The sequence below is a fragment of the Schistocerca gregaria genome, chromosome 2 (genome assembly GCF_023897955.1).
Source record: "Schistocerca gregaria isolate iqSchGreg1 chromosome 2, iqSchGreg1.2, whole genome shotgun sequence".
NCBI lineage: Eukaryota > Metazoa > Arthropoda > Insecta > Orthoptera > Acrididae > Schistocerca > Schistocerca gregaria.
In genome coordinates, this window is record NC_064921.1 from 594,251,872 (window position 1) to 594,273,892 (window position 22,021).

Here is a 22,021-nt window from a genome sequence, read left to right on the forward strand (position 1 = left end):
ACATTAATATCACACGTGCACCATTTCCTCGCTAAGGGACCTGGAAGGATTTCACGCTGGACTTTCGTATGGTCAACGTCCACAGTTGTTTTGATAGTGACGTATGCAACACGTTGACACTAGGATCTGATCTACAAGACAATTATATGTTACTCCTAGGAAGAGTAAATTTTCCTTACTACTAGTAGTGTTCACATCCCTGGATAAACAATTACGTTACTTTCGTTTTCTATGTTGCGTTTACATGAAAGTTTCTACTGATGTTTGCAGGTTCTTCGTGACTGATTACACTCTAATCGAGTTAGCTGACCTGGATCTCAGTTATAAGGAGGCGCGACGCGACACTCCAGCAGCAAGGCACCTGTGTGCAGCACGGTTTCCAGGGAGGAGATTAGCGGGTCATATCGAATTTCAAGGACTTAATGGCCGTCTTCATGAAAAAGGATGCATTACACCAGACTGACGGAAAACTAGTGCACTTCGCAGTGTGCGAACTGATCAATTTGAAGAAGCAGTGTTACAGCAGATTGAGGACAACCACAGTGTCAGCACAAGTGACTAAGTACCTCCAACGCCAATGTGTGGAATTTCCTTCGAGGACGGGCATGCATCATTCAAGTGTCAGAAAGTACAATACCTGTCAACTGATGACTTCTCGCAGAGTGGGAATTCTGCCAATGGTATCTACCAAAATGTAAACATCACTGAGTTCAAACGTGTTTTTTGTTTCCTGACTAGGCTGTCTTCACACGAGAAGGAATATCCAACAGCCACAATAGCCATGTCTGGGAGTTGGAAAATCCTAAAGCAACCCGTGTGTTCTATCCTCGACAGTGAACGTACCATAAATTTGTGGGCTGGCATCGTTCAAGACTATCTGACTAAGACGTTTCTTCTGCCTAACACGCTCGGTGGAGGAAATTATCGTATGTATCTTCTTGAAGTTCTGCCGGAAATCCCAGCAGCAGTCAGGCAGCGATGGTGTTCCCAGCATGACGAGGCTCCACTACTCTTTGCCGTCGACGTCTGGGAATATCTGGACAGTTCGTTTATTTCCCAGTTGCTGGAGAGGGAGGCGTCGGCCAACCGCGGCCACCATGTTCTCCCTATCTCGCTCATACGTATGTTGTGTGTGGTGTTTGGCTGACGTTGCAGTCAATATTCGGGTTGCTAGCGGCGATCGTTGCATCTGTAATGTTTTTGTAACATACAGTGTTTCTGTCATCTCTCTTTTTTTACACCAAGTATAACGTCAGAAGATACATGAGGCTGTTCGCAGACGATACGGTTGTGTGTAAGAACGTACCAACGCCACGAGGATCGATGATTGGTGCAGGACCTTGCAGTTAATAATCGTAAACATACTGCGCGTATGCAGGCGAAGAGATGCCTTATTATTTGGTTATGCTGTTGACAAAAAAGTCACGGTAAACGGTAACGCTTGCAGAAAAGGTAGGAGCAACCATCCAAGGCGAGCTCAAGTGGAATGACTACGTCAAACAAATGGTAGGAAAAGCCGATGCCGGGCTGAGATTAATTGGAAAAATCTTAGGGAGATGTAATTCATCCAGGAAAGAAGTGGTATACTTGTTCGACCGATTCTTGACTGTCCATCAGCCGGGGATCCTTACTTGAATGCAGTAATAGAAGATCTAAAGAAGAGCGGCGTACTTCGTGATAGTATCATTCAATCGGTGCGAGAGGATCACGGAGATGGTCAACAGACTCCAGCGGCAGATGCTACAAAAGAGGCGATGTGCTTCAAATAGGAGCTTACTACTGAAATCCCCAGACAGTATGTTGCGGGAATAACCGGAAAAGAAACAGTACACCCACTTACATCTTGCGGAGTGACCACAATCGAAAATCGGACAGATAACAGTAAAGAAAGTTTGCTGCCAGTCATAGATAGAGATGCCAGAGGTACCCACCACAACCCGCCATATGGTGGCTCACAGAGTATAGATGTAGAAAAGTAATTTGGCAGCAGGCAAAATTTAGTTACTGCAAATACGCAACATCCGAGCATAAAATGAGATCTTTTGACTGTTGTGGAGAGTGGTGCACAGTGCTACGTCGTGAGAGAAGGCGCTTAATGTGGGGACGGAGCGGCCCCTGGTGGGACCGCCGGCGCCCTTTGTGCCTGTGAAGTCCCGGCGCGCGCCTGCAGCCGACACAGCCGCCCGCGGTCCCGCGTCACAGCGTGCTGCAGCCGGCAGCTGCCTCCGTCCCTGTGAGCTGTGCTAGCCGTACTTTCCACCGCGCTCTCGCGTTCCCTCTTCCACTTCCTGTGCTTCGCGGTTGCTTACTTGACAAGGCAGGTGTCAACTGCAAAAGAAATAGTTGGTCTGGATGCAAACTGATGCCCTTTCTGGGGAAGGGGACTTTCGTAGGAGAACGCAACTGTCCTGTAGGCGTAGGCACACTAAAATTTTTCCGCTTCTGGCAGTGCAGTCCGGCGTTCAGTCATATCAGAATGTCTATCGCGTGCGGTTGTTCTGTTGTTTTAACTCAGGAACCAGGGCCTGTTCAGTTGTTCTTCTTTTTCTTCTTCCTCCCTTCATTAATGATTTGACCTGTAGACCAGTTCTGCCTCAGTAACGTCACATTTAATGTACGGGGTGGTCCATTGATCGTGACCGGGCCAAATATCTCACGAAATAAGCGTCAAACGAAAAAACAACAAAGAACGAAACTTGTATAGCTTGAAGGGGGAAACCGGATGGCGCTATGGTTGGCCCGCTAGATAGCGCTGCCATAGGTCATACGGATATCAACTGGTTTTTTTTTTTTTTTTTTTTTTTTAATAGGAACCCTCATTTTTATTACATATTCGTCGTGAAACCGTGGATGGTAACTGTGCCCTCGGTCGGACAATGTCTTTTTAACAGGACTGTGCACCGGCTCATACGAGCCATTTGGTCCAAAACTGGTTCTCGGATACCGTTGACATGTTCTGGTTAATGGAGTTCGAATAGCCCGAATTTGAGCCACCTCGACTACTGTGTTTGGAGCGTAGTCGAAAGAGTTACCAATAAGACGGGGCACCCTAATGTCGCATCTCTACGCACCACTATCGAAGCAGCATTCGCAAATATGGACATTACTGTTCTAAAGAGTGCGTGCCATCGCTTCAGGACAAGATTGGAGGCGGTCATTGCGGCTGAAGGGGGTTACATCAAGTAATGTTACTCCCCGAAGATACCACTACTTATACGTAAAAGGATTTTCATTTGTATTTTGTGTTAATAAATTTGCTTTTCTTAACAAAAAAATCATTTGTTCGGATTTAAGCGCCTCGCCCTGTATTCCCGGAATATCATCACTACATTTTAGACACTCGAACTTCATCTTGAAAATTGTCAAGTCAAAGTTATAATATTGGCGTAAATTCATTCGTGAAATTTCTGTCAGAACGGCGCATACTGCTCTGTTCTAGTGCATATCACAGTGGTGATGTTTGGTTTGTGGGGCGCCCGTGCGAATTCCCAATCTGTACACAGTCCAATCTCCCCAGTTTCACGAATGATGGTGAAATGATAAGGACAACGCAAAGGTCCAGTCTCCGGGCAGAGAAAATCCCCAACCCGGTCGGGAATCGAACCCGGGACGCCGTGATCAAGAGGCAACGCTAGCCACTAGGCCACCTGCTGCGGACGCGTATCACAGTGCACACCCGACTCTCTCCCTCGTTCACGTCGGGCGCCGCCTTCTCTTCAGCGGACAGTAGCGCGTCTCATCGCAACCGCCGTAACTGGGCGTGGGAGGCACTGAGGTGGCCAGGACAGGTGGGTGCTGCAGACTTAACGCCCGCATGCATTCATGATTAGTTTTAGTGCGTGCAAACACATGTAATCAAGCAAATTATGGAACCTAGGACTTTAATGACAAAATGAATTACGGAAGCTTTTCAAATTTATTTTGACAAACGTAGCAGTTAATTTCTCGCCCAGAAGTGTTGTTGTTTCAAAATGGAACAAAAACCAACATGCGAGCAGATCGTCCAACAGAAGCCAAGTGTTTAAGTGGTTGCTGAAAAACAGCTTTGATGCCAACGTGTAAACGAGGAATACAACGCTGTATGGCTCCCGAAAAGCCTGTCTCCTGCACGGACTGCGTCTGTCTTGATTCAAAATTTGGGCTGGCGTAACGACCTTGTGGAACAATGTGTTGGTGCTGGGTGAGGAGACTGTGGGATTGCGTTATCCCTCTTCATTTTGCCGACAAGCGCCGTGAAAAGAAAGCACACAGAAAATAAGTGTCTTATTTTTCGTGGAATCCGGCTCAGACGTGTTATTAGGGCGAGAAACACTGCGAAAGTTCATTCTTTGTAGACGTTTATCTGAACGTTCTCTGACGTTTATGGAGTATGCTACATTTTCGTAGGCGTCCTGCGTTCTTCCTGGAAAAAAATTGAACTTTTTTTCCAAATTCTGGTCAGAAGCTAGGAAATACAAAAGTTGTTACGTAGCTTTCAAAATCGTGAACCCTGTTTGGAACTTTCGTAGCGATTCTTTAGTTATGGTAGGTAATACTAATGATACCTGAAGATTAATCATACTAGATACTGAGTTACAAGTGAATGGAAAAATGAAAAGACTCAGCGTGTTTTCTTTTTCATAAGGGTGTAGGTTTTCGCCCCGGTGTGTTCCGAATAAATTCGTTTTGGTATAGTGGTGCATTAAACTGCAGAAAAATATAAAATTAATAAGATGCGGATATGGCGATAAGTCTTCAAGCTGTCTGTAGACTCACATCGTCTCTGACGAGGGCGCAAATCTTTGCACTCAGTTTTGTGGAGTTGACTGTTTTTCGATGAAGCATCTGTGTGACTTTTCATCAAGGCTGGTAGCGACCTTCGTCTAAACTGGGTGTCGAGCTGCAGCAGTCGGAGCGTGGCTGGCAAAATTCCCGTACATTGTAGCCGGCATGCCATAACCAACGAAAGGATGAATGCAAACGAAACTACTTACCGATTCTACTCCCACATGAAGAGATTACATGAAACGTTCGGTATGGTTGGGGAAGGTACAATAACCCGTTAAAGACGGCATGTGGCAGCACTGGCAGCGGAGCGTATATACACTCCTTTCCATTAAAATTGCTACACCAAGAAGAAATGCTGATGATAAACGGGTATTCATTGGACAAATATATTACACTAGAACAGACATGTGATTACATTTTCACGCAATTTGGGTGCGTAGATCATGAGAAATTATTACCCAGAACAACCACCTCTGGCTGTAATAACGGCCTCGATACGCCTGGGCATTGAGTCAAACAGAGCTTGGACGGCGTGTACAGGTACAGCTGCCCATGCAGCTTCAACACGATACCACAGTTCATCAAGAGTAGTGACTGGCGTATTGTGACGAGCCAGTTCCTCGGCCACCATTGACCAGACGTTCTCAATTGGTGAGAGATCTGGAGAATGTGCTGGCCAGGGCAGCAGTCGAACATTTTATGTATCCAGAAAGGCCCGTACAAAACCTGCAACATGCGGTCGTGCATTATCCTGCTAAAATGTAGGATTTCGCAGGGATCGAATGAAGCTTAGAGCCACGGGCCGTAACACATCTGAAATGTAACGTCCACTGTTAAAGGTGCCGTCAATGCGAACATGAGGTAACCGAGACGAGTAACCAATGGCACCCCATACCATCACGCCGGGTGATACGCCAGTATGGCGAGGACGAATACACGCTTCCAATGTGCGTTCACCGCGATGTCGCCAAACACGGATGCAACCATCATGATGCTGTAAACAGAACCTAGATTCATCCGAAAAAATGACGTTTTGCCATTCGTGCACCGAGGTTCGTCGTTGAGTACACCATCGCATGCGCTCCTGTCTGATGCAGCGTCAAGGGTCTCCGAGCTGATAGTCCATGCTGCTGCAAACGTCGTCGAACTGTTCGTGCAGATGGTTCTTGTCTTGCAAACGTCCCCATCTGTTGACTCAGGGATCGAGACGTGGCTGCACGATCCGTTACAGACATGCGGATAAGATGCCTGTCATCTCGACTGCTAGTGATACGAGGCCTTTGGGATCCAGCACGGCGTTCCGTATTACCCTCCTGAACCCACCGATTCCATATTCTGCCAACAGTCATTGGATCTCGACCAACGCGAGCAGCAATGTCGCGATACGATAAACCGTAATCGAGATAGGCTACAATCTGACCTTCATCAAAGTCGGAAACGTGATGGTATGCATTTCTCCTCCTTACACGAGACATCACAACACCGTTTCACCAGGCAACGCCGGTCAGCTGCTGTTTATGTATGAGAAATGGGTTCGAAACTTTCCTCATGTCAGCACGTTGTAGATGTCGCCACCGGCTCCAACGTTGTGTGAATGCTGTGAAAAGCTAATCATTTGCATATCACAGCATCTTATTTCTATCGGTTAAATTTTGCGTCTGTAGCACGTCATCTTTGTGATGTAGCAATTTTAATGGCCCGTAGTGTGCATCTTGTCGGCGGACATGGAAACACAGTGTAAACGTTGTCGCAATGCGGAAATTGAGCGATTTATCTGATTTAGAATAGGGCACCGTCACTGGCTTTCGGGCCAAGGGTGGGAGTGTTTCCGAAACGGCTAAGTTCGTAAGCTGTTCGCGTGCTACCACGATTAAAGTATACCGTGCTTGGCAAAATGGCTCTATATAAAATCGTTGGCGAGGCGACTGTGGTGAACCACGGGCAGTAGCTGACAGAGGTCAACGAGGGCTACGGAGACGTATACGGGTGAATAGACGTGCAACTTGTGAGTAGCTGACATCCAAGATTAACCGAGCGTCTACCAGCAGTGTCTTCTCAACGACCATTCACAAAACATGGCTGCTTATGGGTCTCCGAAGGAGGCACCCGGTTCGTGCACCCATGTTAATTGCTGTTCGTCGGCGACAAAGTCTGTAATTTGTTCACCAGTACTGCAGCTGGACCTTCATAGGGTAGGGACAGGTGGCCTTTTCAGATGAATCACGTCTAATGCTCCATCGGACAGATGGCCGTTGGCGTGTACGGTGCTGCAACAATGGGCGGAAGGGTCCAGGCAGGAAGAGGGGCGTTATGGTCTGGGAAATGTTTCCGTGGTATTACCTTGGTGATCTTTTCATTGCGGAAGAGACGATGGATCAACATAATTATCCCTGGGAACCATCTCCATCCCAGCCAGCAGTTCGTGTTTGCTCAGCACGAAGGCATTTACCAACAGGACAATGCAATGCACTGCTTGTGTTGTACGTGAGAGGTTTGAAGAACACCAGGATGAGTTTACCGTACTCCCAGAATGGTTGTCTGTCGGCAGCTGCCAAGTGTTGCTTTTCCGTTGACTGTAATAGCTGTGATTCCCAGACCATAGTTATACCGGAAATTCATCCGGTGGAAGCAAGAGAGGCAGTGGGATAACAGGGAACTGGCTGACCAATGAGAGCTCGCTGCTGTGATTGTTTGAGAGAGCAACCAGAAGAAGGCAGAGACCAAGATTTGTGTATCGTGATACAGGAACCGAAAGAGCAGTGAGGGCAGTGGGCATTGGTCGGGAGTCGCGGTTAGTGTAAATGTGAAGAGGTGACAGTGGCTTCCGGAATCGGAAGGAGCCCGGAGGACGAGGGTGGCAGTTCGGCCTCGTCCGGTGTAGAGAGGAGAGGCACGGAGCTCTCTTGTCAAAGGTAAAATGTCGTAGTGCTGTTCAGTAAACTTCCTGTAGTTTCATTTGTCGGGAGGGAGACCATATTTGTGATCTTGTAAAGGAGAAGCGTTTATTAGACAATGTAAGTGCAGAGACCAGATGAAACGTTACTTGTCAAAGTGTAAAAGGCTAGAAACGGTTAAAAAGATGTGAATAAAACCCCTTTCACTTTTAATTTATATTGTCATGCCCCTTTAGCAGTTACTTTCTTCAGCTGTAAGTATTTAAGTCCATGAACCGTCATTTGATTTTCATTCTCCGCCGTAATCTTTGCGTAATTATGAGCTAAGTTTATATATACCTGGCTGTATTTATGCTTTGGTTTCCCTATGGTTCGAAGAGCCTTGTGAACCAACGCTTCGTCTTCGCGACTGTCATATGAGCCGTTGATTGCTGTTTAGAAAAAATTTCCTTGTCTCACTAGTGAACTTTCTGCAGTGAGGCTGGCGACCCAAATAATTAGTTACCGGCGTTGAGAGAATTGGTATTAAAGGGCAGTTAAAAATACTTAAGGGTGGCACATTGCAGAGTGAGCCTCCTAATTGTGAATAATGCAAAAAATTAAGGTAGTAAATATTGCGTTGCTAGCCGGAATAATGTAATTCGTTACCAGGGAAGTGCGTCGTTAAATATTTGGTGATTAGTTTCAAATCTGGTGTGATCGGAAACATGACAGACAGATAAAAAATTAATTCTGCTTTAATTGCACTTACAGTTCACGTATTCATTCTATTGTACAAATCAGTGCCGTGAGATGCAGTAGCAATCGATAAATCAGATGTCATATTAACTAAACATTTAATTATGAATGACTATGGAACTGGGAATATAGAATGCTCTGCACTGAATATTTTCGCATACGTCATAAGGAATTTGCGAAGCCATATCTGAGCTTAAACGTATCTGCCACACAGCCAGATGTTCTCTATATTATTTCAGTTACAGGTTATATATATATATATATATATATATATATATATATATATATATATATATATATATATATATATATATAAAACACTGTGTAAAAGTACTCTGAATGTCGAGGTAACTACGTACGAACGTGTACATTACAACTATTGACTATTGCCCGAAGTTATGTCCATCAACCTAAAGATAAGCATATCAGTGGAGTTCATCATTTGCTGCATTTTTTTAAAAATTTGTTTCGATTCGAAGCTGAGTTTGGCAATAAATGGCACGAGTCCAGAATGAATTTTCACTCTGCAACGGAGTATTCCCTGACGGAACAATTCTTCATACCTGTAAAATATTTGCTATTCCTCTAATAAACACTTACCAGAACGAAGGCACACAGTAAAGTATACAGCGTATATAGGTGTGACGAACTGTTTCGTGTGTCAATACCTAGTTACTTCTTTTGGAGTATTGCTGTGAATTTGATCGTTTTATTAACCATGTAAGCATACTAGAATCACACTACTTGTGACCACGGTTACTGCCGTCGATGAGACAAAGACGTTGAAATAGGATTTTTTTTCAGCGGCATGTTAACTTACATTTTTATTCGAATGAGTAGGTTTTAGATTGATTAGAATGTATTTTACAACACAGACTACCGTTTATTAACTAGGTTCCATAATCGTTTTTCGGTCCTTACTAATCGTTTTGCGACGTCATTATTCACGTTGTTTAAGTAACTTGCTTCACTGTCACTTTAGTATGATGACAATGCAGTTTTATGCAAACAGAACTCTATTTCTACCTTTCCCTCCCTTTACTACTCTTTAATAACGGCTCTTACCCTACATATATGTGATTAGCAATGCATCTTCTCCTTAGCATTGTTTATTGTCCGTAAGCGTAACGGCTTGTCACATAAGTTTTATTATATATACTCTCATTTCATTTAATGCTTGACATTGATCTGTAATAAAAACGATCATGTATTATAATTTAATTTGTACTTATTGATACCACATAAATTGTTAATTTCCTGTTGACTGCATGTAATGAAAACGGCCAAAATGTAATTTCATTGAATTCGTCCCTTATGTAATATGTTTATAATATATTTGTTTACATAATAACTCGTAGATTACTGTATGTATTGTATACTTTATAGGGCTTGAAGATGACGTTGTTAAAACGCTGAAATATATATATGAATACATTTAATAGAAATTTATACCAGCTGACGTCTCACTGTCCTCCATTTCAACTATGGATGTACGAAGAAGAAATGATTTCTGGTGTTCCCCAAGGTAGTTTTATAGATTGTTTGCTGTTTTTTATCTATATCCCTTACCCTTTATAAACGATTTGGGAGACAATCTGGGCAGCCGTCTTAGGTTGTTCGCAGATAATTCTGTTGTTATCGACTAATAATGTCACCAGAAAATCAAAACAAAGTGCAAAAAGATTTAGAAAATATATCTGTATAGTTCGAAAATTGGCAATTGACTCTAAATAACGAAAAGTGTGAGGTCATCCACACGAGTGCTACAAGGAATCCCTTGAATTTCGGTTCACGATGAATCAGGCAGATCTAAAGGCTATAAATTCAACTAAATACCTTGGTATTACAATTACGATCAACTTAAATTGGGAGGAACACACAGAAAATGTTGTGGGGAAGGCTAACCAAAGACTGCGTTTTATTGGCGGGACAATTAGAAAATGTAGCAGATCTTCTAAGGAGACTGCCTACACTACGCTTGTCCGTCCTCTTTTAGAATAGTGCCGCGCGGTGTGGGATCCTCACCAGATAGGATTGACGGAGCGCATCAGTAAAGTTCAGAGAAGGGCAGCGCGTTTCGTGTTATCGCAAAATAGGGGAGAGAGTGTCACTGAAATGATAGAGGATTTGGGGTGGACATCATTAAAAGAAAGGCGTTTTCGATGCGGAGGAATCTTCTCATGAAATTCCTATCACCAACTTTGTCCTCAGAATGCGAAATTATTTTTTTGACACCGAACAGAAACGACCACCATGATAAAATAAGAGAAATCAGAGCTCGCACGGAAAGATATAGGTGTTCGTTCTTTGCGCGCTATACGAGATTGGAATAATAGAGAATTGTGAAGGTGGTTTGATGAATCCTCTGCCAGGCACTTAAATGTGATTTGCAGAGTATCCATGTAGATAGCCGTAGACAATGTCGCTGGAGCCTACTGGCGTCCACGGTAGTCCCGCAAGAGGACGGAGCGTGCTGCTGGTGGTGGTGTGTGCTGGTGTCGGCGCGGGTACAGAGAGTTGACGCAAGGCGGCAGTTGCCGTCGGTGGGGCAGACACAAGAGTCCTGGCTGCTTGGACGCTCGCATGACGACAACGTTCAAACACACTGGATTGGGACCAGGCTGTGCATCCGGTATGGCTGAAGACAATGGCGTGTACCCGCTCTGGGCGTTGGACAGCGACACAGCAGCTCGTCATCTAGGTGACCCAGTCCTGAACGCTCGACTCACCAGGGAGGTGGCCGTCAGGACGAGGCAGTCATGCAGTGGGTACGGTACGGCGAGAATTTGACTGCATGCTGACATTAGCTCGGGGAGAGACGTGCAGCTATGGATAGCAAAGGCTGGCAATGACATCTGGTTGCTGCTTCTTGAACTGCTAGGAGTCTTCTTGTAGTTACCGGCTGGCATCGCTCAGCAGACTGTTCTCACCTGGATACCACTAACCACAGTCTGATTGTGGTAGCATATATGTGAGCCAGCTGGCTAGTATTTTTGCAATGGCAGCCCTCCCAATCCAGAACTTGTAGCAGGATGGTGGCCAGACGTCAGCATTGAGCACCGATAACTTCATTTGCCTTCTTTGCTCTGTCTAGTAGCTCCTTCAGAAGCTCTGCATCATAGTTGGAAGATGTCGCAACTTCGGCTTTTAGAGGCGCCAGCTGGCGTCTTCTGCTCTTCAAGTGCCCTGATTGAATGTTTTTGCGTACTGAATGCGCACTGTTGTTCCATAACGCGTGGTCGTCGGGTTGACAGGCGCTTATCCCACTATGACGTCGTCGTGCTGATCGACGCAGGAACAGTTCTTCACACCGTCCCCCCACCCCCTGCTCCCAGTGAACCTGTGACGCCAACTATAGTGGGATGGAGATAAGGCCACGAAAATGATGATAATCCAATCCTTACTGTGACTGGCGCAGTGGCCGAGACATTGGACTCCTAGTAGGAGAACCAACGTCGCCATTGTCTGTTGCAGGACGCTAGAGCATACTTCAAGCACAAACACTGTAACGTTCTTGGAGGAAAATCAGCTCCTCTCACAGAATCAGCGTGGATTCTAGAATGACAGCACGTTTGAAACAGCTTTTTTTTCGCACACATCTCGCTAACGGTAGGTTCTGGTTAGCAGGTAAATTCAGTCTTTCTAGATCTCCAAAAGGTATTTCACACTGTATCACATAGCTTACTAATAGAGATGCGATCATACGGAGTACCTCCGCAAATCTGTAGTTGGGTGAAGGAATACTTGACAAATACAACTCAGCAAGTTGCACTGGACGGCAGTTATTCCACAGAACGAAAGTAAAATCGGTTGTCGCCAGGCAGCGTAATAGGATTTCTTATGAGAATGAAATTTTCATTCTGCAGCGGAGTGAGCGCTGCTACACAACTTCCTAGTTGATTAAAACTGTGTGTGCTGGGCACAGACCCGGAAAAAAAACCTTTGCCTTTCGCGGGCAAGTGCTCTACCAATTAGTTCTGAAAGTTTCGTAGGAGATCTTCTGTGAAGTTTGGAAGGTAGGGGACGAGGTACTGGCGGATGTAAAGCTTTGAGGACTGGTCGTGAGTCGTGCATGGGTACTTCAGTCGGTAGGGCACTTGCCCGCGAAAGGCAAAGGTCCCGATTTCGAGTGTGAGCCCAGCACACACAGTATTAATCTGCCATTAACTTTCAGGATTCCTTACGTTCTCACTGTACATTAATGGTTAATCAGATAGGATCAACCGAACTATAAGAGTGTTCGCTGACAGAGCTGTTGTCTACAGGAAAATATCGTCGTTGGACAATCTTATGGAATTGCAGATAAATGCCAAATAGTGATTATTAGAAAAAAACTAGATGGTATCTAACTACAAGGTTAGTGGTAAAAAAATGGCTCTGAACACTATGGGACTCAACTGCTGAGGCCATCAGTCCCGTAGAACTTATAACTACTTAAACCTAACTAACCTAAGGACATCACACACATCCATGCCCGAGGCGATTAGTGGTAAACATCTTCAGCACGTTAGATCGTACAAGCATTTGGCAGAAGTATTTAGAAGCGGTGGGAAGTGGGGCGATGAGTTATAATCAGTATTAGGGAAGCTGGGATTAAGACTGCTGAAAGTGTTCCAGGAAAATGTAACTCATCTGTAAAGGACATCACACACAAGATAATTGTGGGACCTGTTGTTGAATACTGTTGTGACGCTGGGAACTGGGGTCACGTTTTAATCAGGAGGGCGAGCACGAAGTGTGTGTGGGTGAGTGGTCCAGTTTATGCTCAGAGGTGTCAGTGACACTGTGGTACCTGCAGTAACACGTACTTATCGTTTTGAGTTAAGGGGGGTAGGACGTCAAACGGGCCGACTTGGAGCAGAAGAGGCACCACAGGACATTTTAATTTCCACTGTCTATACTTTTACAAATAAATTTATAAAACTTTAACAGCATGACCAGGAAGGATTTAGGATTCATACTCATAGCAGTGGAAGCTCAAAAACGTAACAAAACACATTTTTTTTACATGTGAAATTTGATCCCTTTTGCACTTACTACTGGTTGCATTTGTTGCTATAGGTACACTTTTCTTCCTAAGTAAGAGAGACAGTTCGATGACTGTTGTGCAGCATACAAACCATAGTTACAGGTGTCTGAAACTCTAGAAGTTATTTAATTTATGAAAAAATGAAAGAACTGTTACATTTTAAACTTCATGTTTAGGTAAAAAATTCAAGTTTTATAAGTAATTATCTCAATTTTTTCCACAGTTTTTAATAGATTTGGAAAATTCTAGAGTGTCATACACCTGTAACTACTGTTTGTATGCTATGAAAAATTCATCGAAGAATCTCTCTTACTTACGAAGAAAAGTGTACCTATAGCAACAAATGCAGCCAGTAATAAGTGAAAAAATGATGAAATTTCACATGTAAAAAAAAAGGTATTTCGCTACGTTTTTGAACTTTGACTGCGATGAGTGTGAGTCCTCAATCCTTCCTGGTCATGGTGACAAAGTTTTACGAATTTATTTGTAGAAGTATAGACAGTAGAAATAAAAATGTCCTGTGGTGACTCTCCTGCTCCAAGTCGGCCCATTTGACGTCCTCCTCCTCCTTAATAGAGCTATAAGTGTAGCGTTAGGCACCCCGAAAGGTGGAAAGCGAGTTGACCACGAGCAGCAGACGAGCTAGCACAGGCCGGCTCGAGACAGCGGGACGTGTGCAGCGGCGGGGCGGTGTCCGCGCGGCGGCGAGGCGGCGAGGCGGCGAGGCGGCGAGGCGGCGAGGCGGCGAGGCGTCCAGCTGATAGCGGCATCGCGCGAGCGGCGACCCGGCGGCGACCCGTGCCGGAGTCGGCCGCAGCCTCCGCCGGTGCCGGGCCGAGGGCCGAGGGCGACCTCCCTGCTGACACTCTGCCAGTTACGTGTCACACGATAACACTGTTACGTGGCGCGCCCGGCGCGTAGTAGCGCCTCATACACGGTAGCAGGCCGGAGATCAAACCACTGCCCGGCCATCCTTACACAGGGTGTCCCGGGAGGAATGGTTAATATTGAGAGGAACGATCGTTCGAAGCAGACAAGTCTAGCACACACGGACTCGAAAATGCATACCTTAAGAGCTGTCACCTCATGTGCATCTTCATTATCGTAAAACACTTGTGCTCTACTGAACCAGCCCTCATTGCTCTTAAAGTATGCATTTTAGGCCCCATGTGTACTAGACTTGTTTTCTTAGAATGATAGTTCTTCTCGTATCCCTCAGTATTGACCTTCTTGCTAGGACACACACTATAAATGACGAAGATTTCACTATTATAGCCGGCCGGAGTGGCCAAACGGCTCTAGCCGCTTCAGTCTGCGACCGCTACAGTTACAGGTTCGAAGCCTGACTCGGGCATGGATGTGTGTGATGTCCTTAGGTTAGGTAGGTCTAAGTAGTTCTAAGTTCTAAGGGACTGATGACCTCTGAAGTTAAGTCCCATAGTACTCAGAGCCATTAGAATCATTTTGAACCATACACTACTATACACAGGGAACATTTAAATGTAACTGTCACAAGTACAGCGGCCTCTTAAGAGGAACACTACATGACGCACGTCATAGTCAGATAGGTGTATCTACAATATAAAAAATAAAAACCAGATTTGTGTCTATAAAATATTTTGAGAACAGAGTTAATTCTTAAAGTAAAACTGTTCTTTATGCAATTTATGTTTTTACAGCTATCACTAGAAATAGAACAATAGCCCGAAATCGCGATAAAAATGGTTCAAATGGTTCTGAGCACTATGGGACTCAACTGCTGTGGTCATTAGTCCCCTACAACTTAGAACTACTTAAACCTAACTAACCTAATGACATCACACACATCCATGGCCGAGGCAGGATTCGAACCTGCGACCGTAGCAGTCGCACGGTTCCGGACTGCGCGCCTAGAACCGGAAATCGCGATAGTGTTGAAAAATACACTCCTGGAAATGGAAAAAAGAACACATTGACACCGGTGTGTCAGACCCACCATACTTGCTCCGGACACTGCGAGAGGGCTGTACAAGCAATGATCACACGCACGGCACAGCGGACACACCAGGAACCGCCGTGTTGGCCGTCGAATGGCGCTAGCTGCGCAGCATTTGTGCACCGCCGCCGTCAGTGTCAGCCAGTTTGCCGTGGCATACGGAGCTCCATCGCAGTCTTTAACACTGGTAGCATGCCGCGACAGCGTGGACGTGAACCGTATGTGCAGTTGACGGACTTTGAGCGAGGGCGTATAGTGGGCATGCGGGAGGCCGGGTGGACGTACCGCCGAATTGCTCAACACGTGGGGCGTGAGGTCTCCACAGTACATCGATGTTGTCGCCAGTGGTCGGCGGAAGGTGCACGTGCCCGTCGACCTGGGACCGGACCGCAGCGACGCACGGATGCACGCCAAGACCGTAGGATCCTACGCAGTGCCGTAGGGGACCGCACCGCCACTTCCCAGCAAATTAGGGACACTGTTGCTCCTGGGGTATCGGCGAGGACCATTCGCAACCGTCTCTATGAAGCTGGGCTACGGTCCCGCACACCGTTAGGCCGTCTTCCGCTCACGCCCCAACATCGTGCAGCCCGCCTCCAGTGGTGTCGCGACAGGCGTGAATGGAGGGACGAATGGAGACGTGTCGTCTTCAGCGATGAGAGTCGCTTCTGCCTTGGTGCCAATGATGGTCGTATGCGTGTTTGGCGCCGTGCAGGTGAGCGCCACATTCAGGACTGCATACGACCGAGGCACACAGGGCCAACACCCGGCATCATGGTGTGGGGAGCGATCTCCTACACTGGCCGTACACCTCTGGTGATCGTCGAGGGGACACTGAATAGTGCACGGTACATCCAAATCGTCATCGAACCCATCGTTCTACCATTCCTAGACCGGCAAGGGAACTTGCTGTTCCAACAGGACAATGCACGTCCACATGTATCCCGTGCCACCCAACGTGCTCTAGAAGGTGTAAGTCAACTACCCTGGCCAGCAAGATCTCCGGATCTGTCCCCCATTGAGCATGTTTGGGACTGGATGAAGCGTCGTCTGACGCGGTCTGCACGTCCAGCACGAACGCTGGTCCAACTGAGGCGCCAGGTGGAAATGGCATGGCAAGCCGTTCCACAGGACTACATCCAGCATCTCTACGATCGTCTCCATGGGAGAATAGCAGCCTGCATTGCTGCAAAAGGTGGATGTACACTGTACTACTGCCGACATTGTGCATGCTCTGTTGCCTGTGTCTATGTGCCTGTGGTTCTGTCAGTGTGATCATGTGATGTATCTGACCCCAGGAATGTGTCAATAAAGTTTCCCCTTCCTGGGACAATGAATTCACGGTGTTCTTATTTCAATTTCCAGGAGTGTACACTAAATAACTATCCAGGAGGTGACTGCTGTGTTTCTTAACTATCAAGACTAAACCGAAACAGTTCGCAGCATGATCAGACTTTCTCAAAAAAATTACCAGTGAATATCGAATTTCTAATCTAAAAAAAAAATAGAAAAGTGTAACGCACGCCCGAAATATCACGATCAACACTTGCAGTATCTTCAAAATTACGTTATTTTTTCAAATATATAACAGAGATTAATATTTTTTTTCGAAAGCCGCAGAAATATGTAACGCTGTAAAGAAATAGAAATCAAAATATGCGCCTAAAAGTATCATCTCACCAGCCAGTTATCGTTACATCTACATCTATATACTCCGCAATCAACCACACGGTGCGTGGCGAAGGGTACCTCGTACCACAACTAGCATCTTCTCTCCCTGTTCCACTCCCAGAGAGAACGAGGGAAAAATGACTGCCTATATGCCTGTGTACGAGCCCTAATCTCTCTTATCTTATTTTTGGGGTCTTTCCGCGAAATATAAGTTGGCGGCAGTAAAATTGTACTGCAGTCAGCCTCAAATGATGTCTCTTTAAATTTCCTCAGTAGCGATTCACGAAAAGAACGCCTCGTTTCCTCCACAGACCCCCACCCGAGTTCCCGAAGCATTCCCGTAACACTCGCGTGATGATCAAACCTACCAGTAACAAATCTAGCAGCCCGCCTCTGAATTGCTTTTATGTCCTCCCTCAGTCCAACCTGATAGGGATCCCAAACGCTCGATCAGTACTGAAGAATAGGTCGTATTAGTGTTTTATAAACGGTATCCTTTACAGATGAACCAAACCTTCCCAAAATTCTACCAATGAACTGAAGACGACTTCCGCCTTCCCCACAACTGCCATTACATGCTTGTCCCACTTCATATCGCTCTGCAATGTTACGCCCAAATATTAAATCGACGTGACTGTGTCAAGCGCTACTCTACTAATGTTTATTCAAACATTACAGGATTCTTTTTCCTATTCATCTCCATTAATTTACATTTATCTATATTTAGAGTTAGCTGCCATTCTTTACACCAATCACAAATCCTGCTTAAGTCATCTTGTATCCTCCTACAGTCTGTCAATGACGACACCTTCCCGTACACCACAGCATCATCAGCAAACAGCTGCACATTGCTATCCACCCTAACCAAAAGATCATTTATGTAAATAGAAAACAACACCGGACCTACCACACTTCCCTGTGGCACTCCAGATGATGCCCTCACCTCCGATGAACACTCATCATCGAGGACAACGTACTGGGTTCTATTACTTAAGAAGTCTTCGAGCCATTCATATACTTGGGAACCAATTCCATATGCTCGTATCTTAGTTAGGAGCCTGCAGTGGGGCACCGAGTCAATTGCTTTCCGGAAGTCAAGGAATATGGCATCCGTCTGATACCCTTCATCCATGGTCCGCCAGATATCATGTGAAAAAAAGGGCGAGTTGAGTTTCGCAGGAGGGATGCTTTCTAAAGCCGTGCTGATGCATGGACAGCAACTCTGTCACAAGGAAATTCATTATATTTGAACTGAGAATATGCTCGAGAATCCTGCAACAATCCGATGTATATGTATATCTCTTCGAAGCCCGTGCATTCGATGGGCAAAGCTTCTTGGAAATTACCGCGAAATCCACTACTATACCGCGAGAAAGCGCGGCGAGAATAGATTAATTTCCGTTGTTGGCAGCCGACCCTACTCCATCCAGCGCCAAGCGTCAAAACTTACTTTCTGAGAAGCCTTGACGTCACCGCCTCGTTCCGTTCCGTTGACGGCCTACGTGAGTGTCGCCATTTGAGCTACTCTGTGGAATGTTTTGACGCTCCGTTTCTTCAATTGTAAATCGACCTTCATCGGCCTCGAGCCGTACGCGGTACCTTCTGTTGCTGGAGTGGCACGGACTTGTCCGAGTCTACTTGCCTCGCGCCGTTTCCGGGCAGCGCAATGCGGAAAGGGCGCCGCGTGCGGTGACGCAGCTGTATACCGCAGTGGCGCCCGTTACGGCATCGGGCAGGAGTGGCCGCGCTGGGAGATAGCCCGAAGGCCAGCCCCGGACGCCGCACCGGCGGGCGCGGGCTCAGCAGAGCTGACGCAACGCTCGACGCCGGTTACCTGGCGGCGGCGCCGGCTGCCGATGCCCGGCGCCGATATTGTTGCTGCACCAAGGATAACGGCCGCCGCCGCCGTGGCTGAAATTCGCGAACGCCGCCGCTCTGGTTTGCTTGTGTTCTGTTCTTTGTTTCTTTTGACTTTTTAGGGGCCTTTGTTTACAAAGTGCCGGTTCATTTTTAACCCGGCAACGCCCGAAAATTCGAAGGATGTTTCAAAGGTAGCCGGCGAGTGCGCGCGCTATTTCGGCGCGCGGAGCCGTCAAGGTTACGTGCCGAAATTCGCGAACACGTGCAGAAATCAGTCATGTCAACGGCCGTCAGGGTCAAGCGAATCACGATCTCTTGTTCGTCGTGCTCGTAAATTAAACGCTTAACACTCGACATGACTTAACACAGCGTTTCATGTAGATATCGTGCAGCTACACTATTGTCTTCTTGCTTCCAAATCCAGCGCTTCGGCACCTTCAGGTATTTCAGTTGACGAGATCTGAAGTACTTTGCTCAACTAGCGACTACGGAGCAAACAAACGTCCAATAAGTTTGTCGTAGTTACAGAGACGTGCACAAGTATAAGAGCCGATCAAGAAGATTGCTGCAGTGTATATGCAACGTAGCGCGGATCTGATGCTGGTATGTAAGCAGCGACATGTAGCCAAAGGGTTAGTGTGACATTTGTGTCGTTCCGATGGTGTGTGTGTGTGTGGGGGGGGGGGGGTTAAGTACGGAAAAGCGAACTATGGCGATGTTATCACCAAATGCGTCCTGGCGGGACAGGGATGCTGTTATTTTTGGAAATTTGTAGTAAGTTCCAATAGGACCAAACTGCTGAGGTCATTGGTCCCTAGGCTTAATCTAACTTACAGTAACTTACACTAAAGAGAACGATCACACCCGTGCCCGAGGGTGGACTCGAAATTCAGACGGGGGGGAACCGTGCGGACCGTGGCAAGGCGCCCAACACCGCGCGTCGTATTGTTATTCTTTCCTTGGCTGCCGAAGAACGAATGCCGGTAGAACGCCGTGAGACTTGGAAGTTAATCCATAACTTTGTTACTTGGCGTGATGACGAATTGTACGCTGGCTAGTCGTATGCCATTGTCTCCCTTTTCTGACCCGGTGCTAGTAATGAATAACCCCTCTCCCCCCCAAGCACAGTATTCGAAGTGGCTGATTCTGGGTCGAGCGCCACGTCATTTCCGGTCTGTTAGCAACTTCTGCTGCAAAGGCGAGTGAAATTATAATATAGAGCCTAAATAAAGAGATGCAACACAAAGACAGGCATTTTCATTCTGAAATCAGTCTACTTTAATCTTCTGTTCTTGTTTCTATACAGAGTGTAACAAAAAACTAATGCCAAACTTCCGGGAAACATTTCTCACACATAGAGGAATAGAACGTGTTACGGAAAAGGGGTCGGGAAACACTTTGTTTCCATGTTAGGGCTCATTTTCTACTTCCCTTTATAAGCACGTTAATCGTGGGGAACACACAGAAACGGAACGTACCAGTATTATATCAAACGTTTTCTTACATAAAAAATGCTCAAAATACCCTTTTTGTTACGTTCGGTTGGAATCTACAGTTAGTTGTAATGCTTAGGTTCACCGCCAGAGGTTGTTGTTCAAATTGAACAAAGGTAATCTTGACAAGTGGCTCACTTCGTTGCTGCTCCTGACATGCGATTAGTTGCGCCTGTGTCGATATTCTACTAATTTCATTGCACTACTAACAGCGAGCACGTAGCATCATCTATTTAGTGTTCATCACGGACTCTGTAGGCACGTAGCGTCAGTTGTGTAGTGCTCATCACGGGCTTGGTTTCCGATACACTGCAGAGGAAGTGAACTCAAATGCGAAGTTGACAGACTCTCATGCCCACTTGCTGTAGGGATTAGCAGAGCCAGAAAGTCAACTTTTTTATCGTGATATATTTCCAGAACGACTATGCCCCAACAGGACGTTGGAGGAGAAGATTAGCGTTTAACTTTCCGTCGACAACAAGGTCATTAGAGACGGAACACGAGCTCGGATTAGGGCAAGATGCGGAAGGAATTCGTCGGCCGTGTACTTTCAAATAAACCAACGAGCATGTGCCTGCAGCGAACTAGGGAAATCACGAAAACCGTACATCACGCGGGTTTGAACCGTCGGTCTCCCGAATGCGTGTCCAGAGTGCTGATCACTGCACCAGATCCCCCGGTCCAACAGGGCGACATTTGAATTAACTGATCGTCCTCTTAGAGTGCAAGGCACTTTTAAGCTTACTACTCGCGACCGTCGGAGGCCTACATGCATGGATTTCTAAATGAATTTGATGACAGTCCTAGTGTCAGCGTAAGACAATTAGCTGGAACACGTAATATTGACCACGTGACATTCGCACCATGTACAGCGTGTGCAGGCACTATCAGCTGCTGCCGTGCAGGCACTATCAGCTGCTGCGTTTCCTGCGAATGGCTCAGTCAACAATCCGTCAACTTTCACTTCAGTGCAAATGTACAAGACACGGATGAGTATCCGTTTCAAAGTAGATTATTTATTGTTGGCTAGTTACAGAAAGTGAGCTGTGACATGGAAATAAAGCGTTTCTGGACCCATCTCCGTAAAACATATTTTTTTTCCACTACGTGTGAGGAATGTTGCCTGAAAGTTTGGCAGCTCCTCCTTGTGACACACTAAATAAGGTGCCAAAAGAAGTGTCTTCATGATTGGTAGAAATGACTACAAATCATAATAAATAGCAACATAGAGCCACTTGTATACTGAGATACAAGGTTGGGGTTGATTTGGGGGAGGAGACGAAACTGCGAAGTCATCGGTCTCATCGGATTAGGGAAGGACGGGGAAGGAGGCCGTGCCCTTTCAAAGGAACCATCCCGGCATTTGCCTGGAGCGATTTAGGGAAATCACGGAAAACCTAAATCAGGATGGTCGGACGCGAGATTGAATCGTCGTCCTCCCGAATGCGAGTGGAGTGTGCTGACCGCTGCGCCACCTCGCTCGGTTTGAGATACAAGGGAAGCTACATTCTCGGAGCAGTTCAGTGGAATGCGCTATATTACCAGTCACTGGAGGTAATTGGGCTGATGTAAGCCTTCACTGCTCAGTTTGTCA

General features: G+C 46.3%; 1 protein-coding gene across 1 annotated transcript in view; it reads left to right on the plus strand.

Moving 5' to 3' along the window:
- The window catches only part of LOC126334510 (endoribonuclease ZC3H12A-like), a 510,441-nt gene that overhangs the window by 208,015 nt on the left and 280,405 nt on the right, over positions 1-22,021 (plus strand). The gene's annotated exons all lie outside the window — the stretch shown is intronic.